This window comes from Lepidochelys kempii, chromosome 9 (genome assembly GCF_965140265.1).
Source record: "Lepidochelys kempii isolate rLepKem1 chromosome 9, rLepKem1.hap2, whole genome shotgun sequence".
In the NCBI taxonomy this organism is placed as follows: domain Eukaryota; kingdom Metazoa; phylum Chordata; order Testudines; family Cheloniidae; genus Lepidochelys; species Lepidochelys kempii.
The window spans coordinates 7,561,262-7,580,691 of NC_133264.1; the positions used below are offsets into that span (position 1 = coordinate 7,561,262).

At 44.0% G+C, this 19,430-nt stretch overlaps 1 pseudogene; it reads right to left on the reverse strand.

Moving 5' to 3' along the window:
- LOC140916984 (cytochrome P450 2D28-like) lies at positions 1-19,280 on the reverse strand (annotated as a pseudogene).
- Between the last annotated feature and the right edge of the window lie 150 nt (positions 19,281-19,430).

Genomic DNA, 19,430 nt, shown 5'->3' on the forward strand with positions numbered 1-19,430 from the left:
CTAACGAGGAACAGCACAGAGCTTATATGGCTGGGGCTGCACTGTGCTCCCCAAAACAAGCTTTGTGCTTATTTCCTTCACTCCCTTTGGGAGGGTGAACTTGAATGCCCTCAGCAGGTTGGTGAAGATGATGAAGAGCTTACTCCTTGCCAGCTGCTCCCCAAAACACACCCAGGGCCCTGAAGAAGAGAAGGGGAAGGACAGTTAAGTACCCAAGGAATTCTGTCTCCACTTGCCATCTTCCAACTTGCAGGTACTTTTCAGAAGCAAGATTGTTCATTCTCAACCGAAAGCAAACTGACTCCCGGATATCACTGCACCCTCCCCCCCACTCACCAGCAAGAACTTGGCACCTATCATAGGTGTTTATGTGGCTGTAATCACAAGCAAAGACACTGTGAAAGGGTGGCTGTCTACTGATCTCGACAGATTTATCTGTGCAATGCTGATCATTTTGGGGAACAAGTGGGGGGCTCTGCGGCTTGAATTGGAAGAGATTACTCTACTCAAGGGGATGTTGATATCCAGTACGAAGCTGGAAAGGTCAACAGCACAGGCTACTGTTATATATTATATACACACACACACAAAGGGTGCTGCCCCTCAATTATGAAGATTAGCATTCTCAATCTTATTCTGCTATATATTTCCAGGCACTTTCAGAACTTTCAGAAGAAATACTCCCTCTGTACACATGGTCATGATTTATTTCTCCCCCGGCTACCTTCTAACTTACACGCACTTTTCAGATGCAACATTGTTCATTCTCACCTGAAAGCGAAGGTATTTTTGCTGAACTTGTAATTTTCTCTTGGGACTGAATAATACAAAATGGGGTGGGTGGGTGTAAAGTTTTTTTAAACTACTACTACTTACTCACTACTAAGTACTACTAGTAAACTACTAAAAGAGCTAAGAGGACACACCTGAGGTAAAACTCAACACAGACAATTGCAAAGGCTCCATCTCTTGAGAAGGAATGGAGGGTGGCTCGCCCACGCAATGCTGCATAACAATGGCATGGAGCAAGCCTGAGTAATACATATGCATGCGCCAAATGGCCACTGCTATGAAATATCTCCAATCAATGGTGCATGGGGCACAGCGCACCTAGAGTGGAGCACCCAGAGGGATATTACTCAAAGAAGAAGTGTTTATCCGTCAGTGCATTTACCTACTGAGAATGGTAAAAAACCTTCTCTGTTCACAAAATTTCCTTCCTTATCCAAGAAACGACTTGGGTTGAACTGTCGAGGAGACTCCCATTTCTCAGGATCAAAGAGGACAGAGTCTAAATTTGGCAGAATGATGGTGCCCTGCAAGGAAGAAACAGTTGGTTCAGTTCTCTGAGGTCTGGTCTACGCGGTGAGTTTGTGGGCTGTAATTTCTTGTCTGCACCAACCTGTCATGTGCTAACTGGCCTGTGTAGACCCACTGGCACACACTAAAAGTTCCCTCGTTTACATGAGCATAGAACTGTTTGAAACTGGAAGATGTTAATGTGCACGAGGGAACTTTTAGTGTGTGCCAGCCGGGTCCACATGAGCCACTTATTGCACCACACTCTCACATCGAGTAGAATTTATTCTCCACTGGTGTGGGCTAACACACAATGTAGACAAGGCCTGAGTCTTTCTCCATCAGATAAGTCAATAAGGAGAGGGACATGGACAAATTTCAGTTCAAATTTATTGCAATGTGCAGAAGGTCACATGTAGAATGTGTGTGTCACATGTTTTGGATTTAAATGGCCTTTTTTCAAAACCAGAAACTTTCGTTTGGAGCTTTCAGTTTCTCAAAATGTTTCAGTATTTCATCAAAACCAAAAATTTTGAAATTGCAGGTGTTTGTTTTCTTATCCTTTCTCTCTCTTCCCCCCTTTTCTCCTTTCTGCCACTGAATGCAATAGAAGCGATGATGTCTTGTTTTTGTCAATTTTTCCCCTTGCCACCCTGTAACTTTTCAAAGCTACTCCACATTTTAAAAAGTTATCCGGGACCAGAATTGTAGAGTTTCATTTTTCCTTTTGACAGTCTATAACTTTTGCAAAGTTGAAAATTCAAAATGGTTAGAAAAGTATTTTGAATTTTTTTTTCAAAAAAACAAAAACAAGGGTTCCGTTTGGAACCCTGCAAAATGGGAACAAAGTTGAAATTTCAGATATTGTTGTGAAATGGTTTTTCCACGTTTTGACCAGTTCTCGTCACACAGTGACAAGCCTGTGTACCAGGAGTAATTCAGAGGATACTGCACATTAAACTGTTTATTTCAAGCTTGCTACCGGCAACGGCCACGTTGCCAAAAAGGAATAATATTGATGACACCAGTGACATGGAGCCCACCTTTTACTTCTAATATTCACGCTTGAAAGACACTGGCAACAGTTGGGCTGTTTCAGCATTTGCTAGAGAAGCAAATTTGCTAGAGGGCCAATTCAGAAAAGCTCTTAAGTCCATCCTTCTTCTGGAGATCATTTAACTATGTGCTTCACTAAAACAGAGTCTTAAAGTCCCACTGACTTAAACAGAGCTTAAGCATGTGTCCTTAATATGGATGCTTACCTGAATCTGGCCTCAGGAAGAAACTTTAAAAAAGAACATGAGAGAGACAGCAATATATTTGGAATCATGAGTTGACTTGGCTTCCTAATGCACTATACCCCTTCAGTGGGAGAAGGGGGTTATAAATCTGCACCTCTTTCACAGATATTACACAGAAGACGAGCGTATCGAAGTGAACAATGTCTCTGTACCTTTGGAATGAGAAACGCCTGCAGTGTTGTATCCTTCCCACTTTCTCTGGGGATTGCAATTAAAACAATGCTACAATAACGTTGGATCTCATGAATCACGGCGTTGGTGTAGGGCAGTTTCTTTCGATCCTCATAGCAGATTAATTGAGAGGGACCCAGTAAAGTGTCCATCTCCTTCTGGACTTTCTCTGAGGAAAAGCATTCGGCTTTAGAGAGGGGGAAAGAGCATATATTCTGCATACTGTGTATTTATTATGGGCACTTTCATTTCCCTTTTGGCTATTATAGTGATAAGAATACAATAAAGTAAATAATTAAAAGAATTTTAATTATTTGAAAACATAAAAGTAAATAAAGAATAAGAATATTTTCAAATTCCAGGACAAATGACTAAAGTATAATTTGACTTTTCACATACTTCTGGGTTGCATCTTCAGATAATTCGTTTAAACAAATACTAGAAGACAGTGAAATCTTACCATCTGCCCATTCCCAATGAGACAGCTGATTTGGGGATCTTTTATAAAATTAGTCTTGCAAGTTGTTGTATTTATAGTTAGGCTCTGAGAGTGAACCATAAATAAAACATTAACTGCTAATTAAGAAATTAATTCAGTGACACAATCAAGGAATCTATTTTGCTCTCATAGGAGACAGAGTGACAACACATTTAGACCACAAGAAAAGCACTGCATCATCACAAAACTCTGAAGGCAGGAATATACTCCAAGAGCAAGATAACATTACCTAGCAACTACTGAGCGCTAATGAACCCTTCGCTGGTTGTCACATACCCCACAAGATTTTATTCAGCTTACAAATGTTAAAGGTTTAGAAAAGCAGTTAAGTAATAATTAATCTAAGATTAATTTCTGAAGTTCAATTAAAACTGGAAGTGCATGCATGCCCCTCCACTCCAGCATTCCAGAACCAAGGGTACAAAAACCTTCCTCTCACTCAACTCAATTCCTCTCTGAAGCCTGGCACACGCTTTAGATCTTGGATGCTGACGGGAAGAGGGAAGGTCAATGTGAATCTGGGGAGGCACTGCATTCAGAAAGCAAAAGTTACTCCAGTGTATAACCTCTTTTGCAATCTTAATTGTAATAGGTACTACCTGCCTGCACTATAATGCCAACACGTGGCCTGTTAACCCCATATCTAACCAATCACAATTCTATACTATGCAACTATACCCCACCTCCTTGGTCTTCCAGTCTTCCTTTTACCTTCTTTATCCAGTGGAGGGCAATGAAAATGATTAGGGGGCTGGGGCACATGACTTATGAGGAGAGGCTGAGGGAACTGGGCTTATTTAGTTTGCAGAAAAGAAGAGCGAGGGGGGATTTGATAGCAGCCTTCAACTACCTGAAGGGGGGTTCCAAAGAGGATGGAGCTCAGCTGTTCTCAGTAGTAGCAGATGATAGAACAAGGAGCAATGGTCTCAAGTTGCAGTGGGGGAGGTCTAGGTTGGCTATCAGGAAACACTATTTCACTAGGAGGGTGATGAATCACTGGCATGGGTTACCTAGGGAGGTGGTGGAATCTCCATCCTTAGAGGTTTTTAAGGCCTGGCTTGACAAAGCCCTGTTTGGGATGATTTAGTTGGGGGTTGGTCCTGCTTTGAGCAGGAGGTTGGACTAGGTGACTTCCTGAGGTCTCATCGAACCCTAATCTTCTATGATTCTATGATTCCCACTTCTCTTGTATAATCATCTCACATGTTGCTATTAATATTATTATGAAAGAGAATACCGCTGTGCGTACCCGTATGGCCCCACAGTATGCCAACATTTTTACAGCTGACTTAGAACAACGCTTCCTCAGCTCTCGTCCACTAGTGCCCCTCCTCTACTTGTGCTACATTGATGACATCTTCATTATATGGACCCACAGGAAGGAGGCCCTTGAAGAATTCCACCTGGATTTCAACAATTTCCACCCCACCATCAACCTCAGCCTGGACCAGTCCACACAAGAGATCCACTTCCTGGACACTACAGTACAAATAAGTGATGGTCACATAAACACCACCCTGTACCGGAAACCTACTGACCGCTATACTTACCTACATGCCTCCAGCTTCCATCCAGGACACATCACACAATCCATTGTCTACAGCCAAGCCCTAAGATAAAACTAAATTTGCTCCAGTCCCTCAGACAGAGAAAAATACCTACAAGATCTTTTTCAAGCATTCTTAGAACTACAGTACCCACCTGGAGAAGCGAGGAAACAGATTGACAGAGCAAGACGGGTACCCAGAAGTCACCTACTACAAGACAGGCCCGACAAGGAAAATAACAGAACGCCACTAGCCGTCACCTTCAGCCCCCAACTAAAACCTCTCCAGCGCATCATCAAAGATCTATAACCTATCCTGAAGGACGACCCCTCACTCTCACAGACCTTGGGAGACAGGCCAGTCCTCGCTTACAGACAACCCCCAAACCTGAAGCAAATACTCACCAGCAACTACACACCACACCATAGAAACACGAACCCAGGAACCAATCCCTGTAACAAACCCCGTTGCCTACTCTGTCCCCATATCTACGATAGCAACACCATCAGAGGACCCAACCACATCAGCCGCACCATCAGAGGCTCATTCACCTGCACATCTACCAATGTGATATATGCCATCATGTGCCAGCAATGCCCCTCTGCCATGTACATTGGCCAAACCGGACAGTCCCTATGTAAAAGAATAAATGGACACAAATCGGACATCAGGAACGGTAACATACAAAAGCCAGTAGGAGAACACATCAATCTCCCTGAACATTCAGTAACAGATTTAAAAGTAGCCATCCTGCAACAAAAAAACTTCAGAAACAGACTTCAAAGAGAAACTGCAGAGCTACAATTAATTTGCAAATTTAACATCATTAATTTGGGCTTGAATAGGGACTGGAGTGGCTGGCTCACTACAAAAAGCAGCTTTGCCCCTCCTGGAATTGACACCTCCTCATCTATTGTTGGGAGTGGATCCACATCCACCCTGATCGAATTGGCCCTGTCAGCACTGGTTCTCCACTTGTGAGGTAACTCCCTTCTCTTCATGTGTCAGTATAAATATGCCTGCATCTGTAATTTTCACTCCATGCATCTGAAGAAGTGGGTTTTTTACCCACGAAAGCTAACTGTCAAATAAATCTGTTAGTCTTTAAGGTGCCACCAGACTCCTTGTTGTTTTTGTGGATACAGACTAACACGGCCACCCTCTGATACTTAGGATTATTTCTGCTATCCAGCAAAGGAGAACACGGTCATGCCAGTTATACTTTTCTGAGAGACCACTGTACAGGACGGTTTATTCTAACTTCATTGCAGAGGCCAACTCCCATTCTATTTGGAGCACCGTCAGCTACGGGCTCCCAACGTTAGGTCTGTGTTGGATTTAGACTGAGAGAGCGCTGAAGCAAAGACTGTGTCTTCCTCAGTGTCTGTACAGGACTGAGCACTCAGACAACAATCAATAAAAAATGAAATATGTTTCCAAAGAATGACTATCCTGAAATCATATCTGCATCTCTGGCTGCAACGTATCTAATTCCACAGCTCCAAACAAGCAGCTTTAGTACTTGCACTATTCTTCTTAAAATGTGCAGAAATGGTGGGTTTTCTGCATCAATCTCCTGCATGGTTTGTTTGTGTCCCTGACTCACCTTGGATGTTGGGATAAGCCACCATATAGAGAAGTGCCCAGCGCAGGGTGCTGATTGTGGTCTCTGTACCTGCCAGAAAGAGGTCAAAAATACACTGTTCCATGTCGTCTTCGTCATACGTAGAGGTGGGGTCATCTTTAGCCTGCAGATGTCAATCAGAAAGATGATGTTAGAGCACATAAGGTAGGACTATGTAACAATTAACCTGACTACATCACTGGAATGTGCACTGTATAATATTACACAACAAACACACCTCTAAAAGAATTAGACAATCAAGCTGATAGAATAATACAAAGAGATTTGCAAATATTTTATTGAATAAATATGGAGAATTTGTTCCAGTATTATTCACATTGTCATGTTACTTGTTCTTCCAAAACTGTCAAATTTGTAAATCCACTTACTATTCTGTCTGTTAAACTCACCGCCTATTGTAGCTCACCACCTGCCTCACTTTTAACATTATGCACAGAGCTAGTCCAGCCAAAACACACCCCTCATGTTTTTCTCTCACCTTCCTTCTCTCGAACTCCTGCCCACTTGTTTGTTTCATCTATATGTTGCATATTGTCATTAGCCAAGATTGTAAGATCTTTAAGGCAGGGACTGTCTTTATTGTTCTTAATCTCTCTCTCTCTCTCTCTCTCTCTCTCTCTCTCTCACACACACAGTTACATTACAAGAACATTTTTAAGGTTGCAAAGTCAAATTGCAAAGTTCTAACCGAAAAGTTGGAAAATTCCAGAATTAAGATTGTCTATGCAATCTGAATTCAGCCCCTTTGTGCAAATGCATTATGATACAATTTTTTCCATACAACCATTGCCTCATTCAGTGCACATGATAGATGGTGCTTTGAGGATGAATCGGGGCTGTGTAAAGGAAGCAGGCTGTTGTCTGTGTGGATCTTTACCAATAATCGACTTGAAAATTACAGGTAAGTAGAACTCCTCTTTCTCCTTTGAGTACTATCAGTTCAAATCTCCACTCTTTGGAGGCTCATAAACTATATTAAACTGACAAGGGTCTCCCATCTCTCTATTTATGACCTACACTAACAGCTACATTCCCAACAATGCTGCTGCTAACAGTGCCCAGGACTAAGGTTATGACAGAAAGAGATAAAATAAGTTTACTCAGGGACTCTTACTAATAAGGGGGAAATAAGACTGAGCCCAAACCCAAATACCTTCAGAACATGATGCCAAAACACACCTGTTTTACATTAAAAATAATTTAAAAAATCTTCTCACAATAAACAAAGACAAGGAGTTTCTAATGCTCACATGCACTAAACAGGAAGGAAAGCTGATGGAGGAGATGAGCAGTAGAATCATTCGGGAACTCTGTTGAGCACAGTGCTATGTGACTGATAATTAATGCATTTAATTCTTAGATGCTAGAGTGATCAGTGCCCCAGAAGCACCGAAGATTAAACAAGCTGACTGACCAACCCTGATCAATTCAGTTTAGCTCCCAGCCTCGGTTTCCCTGTCTATAAAATAAAAAAGTTAGTATTTAGCTGACTTGCAGGAATGCTTGGAGATGTATTAGTGAGTCTTTGTAGGCTGCTTTGAAGATATACTTCACGATGTAAGTGCTAAGTGTTGTTATTTTTAAGCTGCCTGTTTGTCATGGAAGAAAACACGAGTCATAAATGTAGTTAAATAAGAAAGAGTAATGGGGCATGATCTTTTAATATTAAAATGTTTTTCATGTGGACTCATGTTTTTAGATGTTAATTTTACATTCAATATAATTTTATACCATTGGAAAATATTTTAGATTCAAATACATATTAAAATGCACTTATTTAAACCCCCGAGGACTTTTCTTTATAACTAATGTAAAATATTTTTGTCTTTGTAATAAATCAAAAATACATTTTTTAGGCAATATGTATAACAAATCAGCAGTCTCACCTCACCCCTTGAAGCATATATCTACTATAATTTATGCAAACAAAATACGTAAACTCATTAAAAACTCATTCAGAGCTGTAGTGAACTATAGAGAGTTAAATCTGTAAAGCTGCCTAAGGGAGTCTTACTGGGTTGGAGCTTGTAAATATGACAGACTGTAACTGTTTATAAAAGAAAAAAGAAATAAAGTAGCAGTTTTACTCTTGGGCATCATGACCAGAGAACACAGGAATGAATTACTGGCTTAGACTCAAATCCATCCAATCCAACATCCTGTCTCCAAAAGTGGCCACCACCAGATTTGTCAAGACACAGCATAAGAAACTCCAGTGGAAAAGCCTTGACAAATTGTCCATAGAGGAAGTTTCTACTTGACCCCCTGTCACTCACTGCTTGTCTTATGTCCTGAAGAATGAGGTTTTATAGTCCTTAAAAACACCATTTATTTTATCTAGTCTAATGTAACTGTGGATGTTCTCCTCTAGTTGTTCAGCCTCTCGGCACTGGGTGCCAGCAACACTGCCAGCATACCCCTTTCCCTCGGGGACAGGCCCATGCCAAGCCACACAGCCCCCCCACCCAACACCCCCTGACTCCCTCTGGCCAGAGCCCCCCGGGACCCACTATGCCCAGCGCCCCTCCAGACCCACCCACAAATGCGCAGCATCCTGCACAACACCACCCCTGCCCACAGCCCCACCACAACTGCCCAGCACCCCCCACAGAATCCCCACTCCCTAGTGCCCCAACATACACAGATCCTCCCCGCCCCTTCACAGCCCAGCACCCCACCAGACCCATTCCCCCACCCCCTGCCTCCCAGCCACACTCACCAGCCCTGCTGGGAGGCGACTGTGTCTGCCGGACTGAGCTGGCAGTGCAGCCAGGGCCGGTCCCAGGGCCAGGAATCGCTCCGGCCCCTCAGGAGTGGTGAGATCAGCCAGGCCAGGGCCTGCCCGGCCGGGCTCCCTCAAGACACACTTGCCTGGAGGGGCCCAGCCAAGCCCCTCACACTGTTTCTCCCCCCACACATGGCCGAGACCGGCAGGCTTCTGCACCAGTCCCAGGTGGCTCAGCTCCGGGGAGACAGGTGGTGGGAAGCAGAGACTGCCAGGAGCCAGAGGCGCACTGGGGTCCGGCCAGGGGGCTGAGAGGAGCCCTCGGCTAGCTGGTGAGCAGGCCGAGAGGAGAAAGAGGTGGGCGGGGGGAGCCAGCGGGGTCTCTGGACACAGTGCAAGGGGAGCAGGCTGGGGCCCCTTCTGAGCATGGAGCTACTGTGAACCCGGCACTAGAGTGGATTATATCCACCCTGATCAAATTGGCCCTGTCAGCACTGGTTCTCCACCTGTGAGGCAACTCCCTTCTCTTCATGTGTCAGTATAAATACGTCTGCATCTGTAATTTTCACTCCATGCATCTGAAGAAGTGGGTTTTTTACCCACGAAAGCTTATGCCCAAATAAATCTGTTAGCCTTTAAGGTGCCACCGGACTCCTTGTTGTTTTTGTGGATACAGACTAACACGGCCACCCCCTGATACTATCTAAAGATCCACCCCCTTTTCCTTTGACCCTCCCCCAGCTTACTCCAGAACAACTGAATAACGATAAATAAGACTATTTACAAGTACAATCCATGAGCCAATGGCACGATTGGATCAACATTCCCCTCTCACTGAAATAGGTTCTAGTGTCCTATGTTGAGAAAGACCTTCTGCTGAGTGTGTAATTGCTGCTCCATTTGCTCTACAGTTCCTGCACACTCGGTATCTAACTCACTGTCTTGTAAATATATAAAAAGAACAGGAGGACTTGTGGCACCTTGGAGAGACTAACCAATTTATTTGCGCATAAGCTTTTGTGAGGTACAGCTCACTTCATCGGAGGCATACTGTGGAAAGCGTAGAAGATCTTTTTATACACACAAAGCATGAAAAAACACCTCCCCCCACCCCACTCTCCTGCTGGTAATAGTTTATCTAAAGTGATCACTCTCCTTACAATGTGTATGATGATCAAGGTGGGCCATTTCCAGCACAAATCCAGGGTTTAACAAGAACGTCTGAGGGGGGAGGGGGAGGAAAAAACAAGGGGAAATAGGTTACCTTGCAGAATGACTTAGCCACTCCCAGTCTCTATTCAAGCCTTAGTTAATTGTATCCAATTTGCAAATGAATTCCAATTCAAGAGTCTCTCGCTGGAGTCTGGATTTGAAGTTTTTTTGTTGTAATATCGCAACTTTCATGTCTGTAATCGCGTGACCTAAGAGATTGAAGTGTTCTCCTATTGGTTTATGACTGTTATAATTCTTGACATCTGATTTGTGTCCATTTATTCTTTTACGTAGAGACTGTTCAGTTTGACCAATGTAGATGGCAGAGGGGCATTGCTGGCACATGATGGCATATATCACATTGGTGGATGTGCAGGTGAACGAGCCTCTGATAGTGTGGCTGATGTGATTAGGCCGTATGATGGTGTCCCCTGAATAGATATGTGGGCACAGTTGGCAACGGGCTTTGTTGCAAGGATAGGTTCCTGGGTTAGTGGTTCTGTTGTGTGGTATGTGGTTGTTGGTGAGTATTTGCTTCAGGTTGGGGGGCTGTCTGTAGGCAAGGACTGGCCTGTCTCCCAAGATTTGTGAGAGTGTTGGGTCGTCCTTCAGGATAGGTTGTAGATCCTTAATAATGCGTTGGAGGGGTTTTAGTTGGGGGCTGAAGGTGATGGCTAGTGGCGTTGTGTTATTTTCTTTGTTAGGCCTGTCCTGTAGTAGGTGACTTCTGGGAACTCTTCTGGCTCTATCAATCTGTTTCTTCACTTCCGCAGGTGGGTATTGTAGTTGTAAGAATGCTTGATAGAGATCTTGTAGGTGTTTGTCTCTGTCTGAGGGGTTGGAGCAAATGCGGTTGTATCGCAGAGCTTGGCTGTAGACGATGGATCGTGTGGTGTGGTCAGGGTGAAAGCTGGAGGCATGTAGGTAGGAATAGCCGTCAGTAGGTTTCCCCTATAGGATGGTGTTTATGTGATCATCATTTATTAGCACTGTAGTGTCCAGGAAGTGGATCTCTTGTGTGGAGTGGACCAGGCTGAGGTTGATGGTGGGATGGAAATTGTTGAAATCATGGTGGAATTCCTCAAGGGCTTCTTTTCCATGGGTCCAGATGATGAAGATGTCATCAATATAGCGCAAGCAGAGTAGGGGCGTTAGGGGACGAGAGCTGAGGAAGCGTTGTTCTAAGTCAGCCATAAAAATGTTGGCATACTGTGGGGCCATGCGGGTACCCATGGCAGTGCCGCTGATTTGAAGGTATACATTGTCCCCAAATGTAAAATAGTTATGGGTAAGGACAAAGTCACAAAGTTCAGCCACCAGGTTAGCCGTGACATTATCGGGGATAGTGTTCTTGACAGCTTGTAGTTCATCTTTGTGTGGAATGTTGGTGTAGAGGGCTTCTACATCCATAGTGGCCAGGATGGTGTTATCAGGAAGATCACCGATGGATTGTAGTTTCCTCAGGAAGTCAGTGGTGTCTTGAAGGTAGCTGAGAGTGCTGGTAGCGTAGGGCCTGAGGAGGGAGCCTGGATTTGTGCTGGAAATGGCCCACCTTGATTATCATACACATTGTAAGAAGCATGATCACTTTAGATAAGCTATTACCAGCAGGAGAGTGTGGTGGGGGGAGGTATTTTTTCATGCTTTGTGTGTATAAAAAGATCTTCTACACTTTCCACAGTATGCATCCGATGAAGTGAGCTGTAGCTCATGAAAGCTTATGCTCAAATAAATTGGTTAGTCTCTAAGGTGCCACAAGTACTCCTTTTCTTTTTATACACACAGACCATGAAAAAATGGGTGTTTATCACTTCAAAAGGTTTTCTCTCCCCCCCACCCCACTCTCCTGCTGGTAATAGCTTATCTAAAGTGATAGATACACATTGTAAGGAGAGTGATCACTTTAGATAAGCTATTACCAGCAGGAGAGTGGGGTGGGGGGAGAGAAAACCTTTTGAAGTGATAAACACCCATTTTTTCATGGTCTGTGTGTATAAAAATATCCTCACTGCATTTTCCACTTTTATGCATCCGATGAAGTGAGCTGTAGCTCACGAAAGCTTATGCTCAAATAAATTGGTTAGTCTCTAAGATGCCACAAGTCTTCCTTTTCTTTTTGCGAATATAGACTAACACAGCTGCTACTCTGAAACCTGTATAAAAAGAGAAATTGTAAACAAAACCTATATTGATTGTCTTCTCCTATTCCCCCACCTTGTAGCCAAGCTTTTTCCTCTGGTCAGTACAACCACTGCCGTTTGTTTTACATTAGAACTGAGTTGCTCTGGGCTTAAGCTCTTTCTCAAGCTATGTGGTTGTGGGGCCTTAGACAAGTCACTTAACTTCCCTGTTTCAAAGTTTCCTTAGCTTTAGAGAGGTAAGGGATACGTGAGACTTAATTCATTACTGTTATCTAGGTACTCTGATACATTGGTGATGAGCGTCAGAGCTGCCGATAAATAATTAATTAACACTGATACAGAAGAATGCGGATCACAAGACTGTCCCAAAATAAAAACATGTAAGCTGCTAATTCCAACTTCCTCTCTTTCCCCTTACTGGTTCTTGAGAAACAAAAGGGGCTCCACTCTTTTTCTCTGAGGAGCTAATCAGAAATAGCCATTCAGAGGCCTGATGTCACCACACTGACCTTGCTCTGTCTGGTGCCTCCAGCCCATGTGCTACAGAGACTCCAGGTGAGGATGAAGTAGCTCATGGCCCCACCAGGAGTCCCTTGGGTGCACTGGAGAAGTCCCAGCCCCACGTGATATCCACAGTAGGGGGTGCTGCACACTGCATTACACAAGTCATCCTGTAGATACAACATAGGGTCTGCTTCACAGTTGTGTGGCATCTTGTGTCACCATTTACACCTGTGCAAAGTGGGTGCAAAATGCTGTCAAATCAGAGTGATGATGTTTTACACTCTGCGTTGGTCTAAGTGACTGCACAAGGTGCAGGGCAATAGTGGATGGGGATTGTTGTGGCTAATGACTGGAACGTCAAAGGTGGAACTTAGTCCCACCACCCCTAATTGCCAGCTGCTGGGATGTAATTGCACCCCTTAAACTCAGTAAGATTTCCTTACACACAAGCTGCAGTTAGGGAACTTTTGGTTGAAGTATTAACTAATGGGGTTAGTAGAAAGTACGGGCAGAGGTATAGTCTGAAATGACACTCGGATACAATGTTGAACAGAAATTTGGGATGAGGTCTTGGAACCCCCCGGTCTTTGTGGAATATGTTATCAGGTGGGTGGGCCATCAGGGACTGCAGTGCCAAAATTATCTCCACTGAGGTTCTGGTCATTAAGAAGAAAAACTTCAGCAAAAGGTTGTACAGAGTGCAAGACTCAATGGGCTCAAAGGACCTCCCATAAGTTTGGTTAACAGTATCTGCAACTCCAAGACCTCACTGGTGGACTGCTGAGGACTTTCTGGTAGCCAGCAGAAACCTGGCTGGTCACATGGTGCCAGTTCTCCTCGTTTCCAAAGCACATTATAAAAAGCTAAAAGCACTCTGCTAAGGTTGTTTGTCCAGGTAAGCAGCTGTTCTAATTCCCACAGGGGTGGACTTGTGATTGTGTCTCCCAACATTTACAATCTCTTTATTAGGATGTGGTCCATCTTATGGAAATGGTGGGAAAGCCTGTCTTAGAATGAGACCCGAGGAAGAGCTTGTACTGTCCACCAGCAGAAGTCGGTCCAGTAAAAGATATTCCCTCACCTACCTTGTCTGTCCTCTAATTAAGCTATTGAGAAGGTCCAAGAGAATATTTGTGGCCTCTGGAGAAAAATCTCTCAAAGTCAAGTGACCTTGGCTTAAAGGCTGTCTATGTGGATAAGGATTTATACCCCTTCATGCCCTGAACTAGGGGATGTGCCTGTGTCTGAATGTCTCAGGGCCCAGTCAACTCAGGAGGGGACAGCCACAACAGCCCGTAGCTGCACTGAGGCTTTATATGAAATCTATAGGGCTGCTGGGTGGAGCTTGCTTCACACTCTTACTAACCACTATTCTCTTGACACTGCATCAGGAGCAGAGGCTGGTTTTGGGAGGACAGCTATTCGACTCTTGGGGCTCCTCAACCCTCCTTCCCAAGGAGGTCACAGCTGGATAAATGTCTGCTGGGAAGCTCTGCGAAGACAGTGTCATGAAGGAGAAAACAGGGTTACCTGCCTGTAGTAACTTACATTCTCTGGATGTGTGTCCTTCACACAGACCCTCCCTCCTTCCCTCTGCTTCAGAGCCAAGCTGCAAATAGGGCATTTGTGGGTAGTGAAGAACTGAGAGGCTGGAAGAGAGGGGCTCTGTATACACTTGATATGTAGAGCTCAAGGGAATGGTGTGCACCCTTTAACTGCCAACTAGTGCCCCAAAAGAGTCAGTGACTTTGTAACCATTCCTAAATTGGGTTTCTATGGAGGCAACTCAGTCAGAGAACAAGAATTACTGCTGGTGAATAACATCTATTTATCCTCAGCTTTTAAATCTCCTGTTTACAATAAAAAACAATCCCTTTTTTAACAGGAGACTTTTCTCAGGTGGTTCCAATCCATGTTGTTTCTATGTCACAGCAAGATCTCAGATAAAAGAACTAAGTCCTATGGTTCTGGATTTATTCCTCTTGATAGAAAGTATATTGTAGGGACATGTACATAGTTTTGCTTTTCATAAATATTAGCGTGACAGGTAACTGATTCTCAATGGCCTCAGGTATTATGTTCTCAAGTGGTTACAACTGGAAGCAGCAGAGACGCTTTGGGCTGATGACCCTGCAGAACCTGGGACTAGGCAAGAAAGGCCTGGAGCACCAAATCCAAGAGGAGGCCCGTCACCTGGTGGGGTACTTTGAGACGTCACTGCTAAAGTGGTTTTTAACTACAGTTGTGTTGCCAGCACGTATTTTATTACTAACATGAAGATTTCGTCTCAAAAGAGCTACATAGAAAAGCTCAGGGTTGGGAGATAGGACTGAGGCTTTCGGGCATCCATCTTATGAATTTTGCCCTTATTCACAACGGCGGCCCATTACGTCACTTAGGAATGAATTCCTGATGGCAACAATTTCCCTATAGCCTCTGTTTGCCCCGAGTAAAAATGATAGCTATCCCCCTTTATTTCCAGTGCTGCCATAAGGGAACACAAGCATAAAGCAAAGGCAGGGCAGCTAAGGAACTGAACAGGAAATGGTGAGGAGCTGAGGGACTGTGTGAGGTAGGATTGGGACTTGGAAGAGACTGGAGGGAGTTCAGGGAAATGCGTATGTGCTGGAAAGAGACAGAGGGAGGTGAACGTGAAGGAGCCGGAGGGAGACTGAATGTATGTGGAGGAGTGGAAAGGGAAGAGGAAGAATGAGGAGGAGAAGGAGGAACACAGTGTAGGGTGCAAGAGAAGACAGAGGAGGGGAAAGATTTACCCTTTCTATTTGCCAGTTGTTTGAAGACAGGGGTCTCCAGCCGTCCAGAAAACTCTTCAGAGTGGGTGGTCAGACTAGCCTTCACTGCTTGGAACCCATGCAGCACAATCGCAGGGGTGTGTTCCAGCCCCAAAGTGAAGATGTTGCCATGAACTTCTGCCATCTGTGGGCTGCACCAGTGCCATAACAGCACAGGTGAAAAAACATCATGCCAAACAGTCATGATTAGGCCCCACCAAATTCATGGCCTTGAAAAACACGTCATGGACCGTGAAATCTGGTCTCCCCTGTGAAATCTGGTCTTTTATGTGCTTTTACCCCATACTATACAGATTTCATGGGGGAGACCAAGGTTTCTCAAATTGGGGTCCTGACTCAAAAGGGGGTTGCAAGGTTATTGTAGGGGGGGTCGCGGTATTGCCACCCTTACCTCTTCACTGCCTTCAGAGCCGGGTGGCCAGAGAGTGGCGGCTGCTGACTGAGCTCCCAGCTCTGCAGGCAGCAGATCAGAAGAAAGGGTGGCAATACCATACCAGGCCACCCTTACTTCTGCGCTGCTGCTGGCCGCGGCTCTGCCTTCAGAGCTGGGCTCCCGGCCAGGAGCCGCTGCTCTCCAGCTGCCCAGCTCTGAAGGCAGCCCTGCCACCAGCAGCCGTGCAGAAGTAAGGCTAGCAGTACCACTAAACCCCCCCCAATAACTTTGCGACCCCCCCCCACAAAACTTCTTTTAGGTTCGGGACCCCTACTATCACAACACTGTGAAATTTCAGATTTAAATATCTGAAATAAGGACATTTACAATTTTTAAAATCCTATGACCGTGAAATTGACCAAAATGGACTGTGAATTTGGTAGGGCCCTAGTCATGATGAGCCTGCTCTGTTTTCTGAGAAGGGTGATTCCAGGGTTCAGTACTGAGGCAGGGACTGTCTTTTTTTTCCCTGCTTGCACAGCACAGTTGTATTCATTTAGATTATATAAATAGACCCCAAGAGTCAAATGTGTGAACATGACCCTGTCACTGTCCAACATTAAAGAGTTTTAAGCAAGGTTTGGGGTTAGGCATACAGAAACCTTAGCCTGCTTAGTACCGTGGCAAACACCATTAACAATCCTATTAAAGATAGAGAAAAAGAAGGAAAAACAGTTAAAGCATTTGAAAGGCAAAGCATTTGTCATAAATATAAAGGGGACAGTAACCACCTTTCTGTACACAGTGCAATAAAATCCCTCCTGGCCAGAGGCAAAATCCTTTCACCTGTAAAGGGTTAAGAAGCTAAGGTAACCTCGCTGGCACCTGACCCAAAATGAGCAATGAGTGGACAAGATACTTTCAAATCTGGAGGGGGGGAAAAAGGCTTTTGTCTGTCTGATACCTTTGCCGGGAACAGATCAAGGATGCAAGCCCTTCAACTCCTGTAAAGTTAGTAAGTAATCTAGCTAGAAAATGCGTTAGGTTTTCTTTGTTTTGGCTTGTAAATTCGCTGTGCTGGAGGAAATGTGTATTCTTGGTTTTGTGTCTTTTTGTAACTTAAGGTTTTGCCTAGAGGGATTCTCTATGTTTTGAATCTGACTGCCTGTAAGATTATCTTCCATTTTGATCTTACAAAGTTGTTCTCTTATCTTTTTTTGTTCTTCTAATAAAGTTCTGATTTTTAAGAATCTGACTGGGTTTTTTGGGTCTTAAAAATCCAAGGGGTTTGTGCTCATCTTGTTTATTCTCAAGCCTCCCCAGGAAAGGGGTTGTAATGGCTTGGGAGGATATTTTGTGGAAATAGGAACTCCAAGTGGTCCTTTCCCTGTTCTTTGTCTAAATCACTTGATGGTGGCTGCTTTGTCCTCGAACAGTATGCTAAGTTTGTGCCTTGGGAAAGTTTTTAACCTAAGCTGGTAGAAATAAGCTTAGGAGGTCTTTCATGCGGGTCCCCACATCTGTACCCCAGAGTTCAGAGTGGGGAAGGAACCTTGACAGCATTAAGTAAGGCTTTCATTTTAAGAGTGTCCCTTGTTCCCTATCCCTAAAGCTGAAGAAAGTTTTTAGAAGGAGACCACCCCTCTATTTAACCACCTCTTAGTCAGTATTAAAGATGGCGATCATTATCTTTCTGGGGAAAAGAGAAATTAGTTGAGATGAGCTGGAGCTGTTGTTAAAGTCCATTTCCTAGCAGACAAAACTAGACAAATGCATACACGAGGGGAGAGAAAAGAACAGCAAAGATCGAAAATGCAGCTTCTTTCTCTGGGGTTGACTCTTCCTTGCAACCTCATTGCTGAAAAAACACAGGCATGGCACACAGAGTGATCAGCCACTCCAAGACCTGGCAAATTTGTACTCGCATCAGGCTGTTTAGGGCATTGCTTCTAACTGCTCCTTTGAGCAGAGGCTCACAATCGTATTGCCAAACATACAGTCTTGGCCAGCTGGGCCAGATTCCTATTAGATAGGAGGCAAAAAGGAAGTGGGATAGGAAAGAGAAGAAGAAATAAGGTGAGGAAGGAAAAGGACACACAAAGGGGTTGTGGGGAGATGACAAAGTCTCACACCCACAGTCGGAGCCAGATTTAGTGGCTGGATTTCTAGAGAGCTCATCACATTGGCTGCTCTCTTGAAAATCTGATCCCAGTTGTGTGTGTTGAGCGTTTTATAAAATCTTTCCCTGTGATATCATGAAAATCTGGCCCCATATGCTCAGTGTGGACAAAACCTTTCCCCCTCCCAGCTCTATTCCCCTGCATCATCCACCACCTAACATCTTACCTAGGTGTAACTTCCTCCCCACAGACTTTCTGAAGTCTGCAGGACAGGTGCCACTTTGATAGACTTCATAAAACCTGATGGAGCAGGACTCCCTCTTCTGTGCAGTTTATACACCATCCCAGTTTAAATTATGGAACAACAGGTGGGAGATGACTAGATTTGATTTTTCAGTACACATCATACAACCTTCTAAACATTTATTTAGTGGGATGTCTAAAAAAAAAAAGCCAGTTCTTTAAGGGTCAAATCCAATGTATCTGAAAATTTCTACAATATGAAAATTTATTCCTTCTTCCTCTTCATGAGGCAGAAATACTGTCCTCAGTGTTGTTTAATTCTTATGCACATCAAGGTTTCATGTACATTTGACACAATCTCTGTTTAAAAAATGACAGAATGATCCAAGTTGACTTTCATATCTCCAATTCTTAAGAAATAAACTCTTTAGCATAAAAAAAACCACTTTATACTACCAATAAATGTCACTAATTTTCCCTGTCAGCTTATTAGTCTATTAGTTAGTTATCTGGAAATACATACCTTATTGAGGATGTCATGATCAGCTTTAAAGTTCAGCTGCCACAAGCTTCCAAGAATGGGGTTGGTCCTGGAGGAAGGCGTCTACGTGCCCATTGCAACTTCAGAAACTGCACAATCAGAAGAAACACAACCAGCCCTATGAGAGTCTTGCATATTGTCAGCATTTTACTGCTGCTTTATAGAGCTACTCTCTGAAAAGTCATAGAATCATAGAATATCAGGGTTGGAAGGGACCCCAGAAGGTCATCTAGTCCAACCCCCTGCTCGAAGCAGGACCAATTCCCAGTTAAATCATCCCAGCCAGGGCTTTGTCA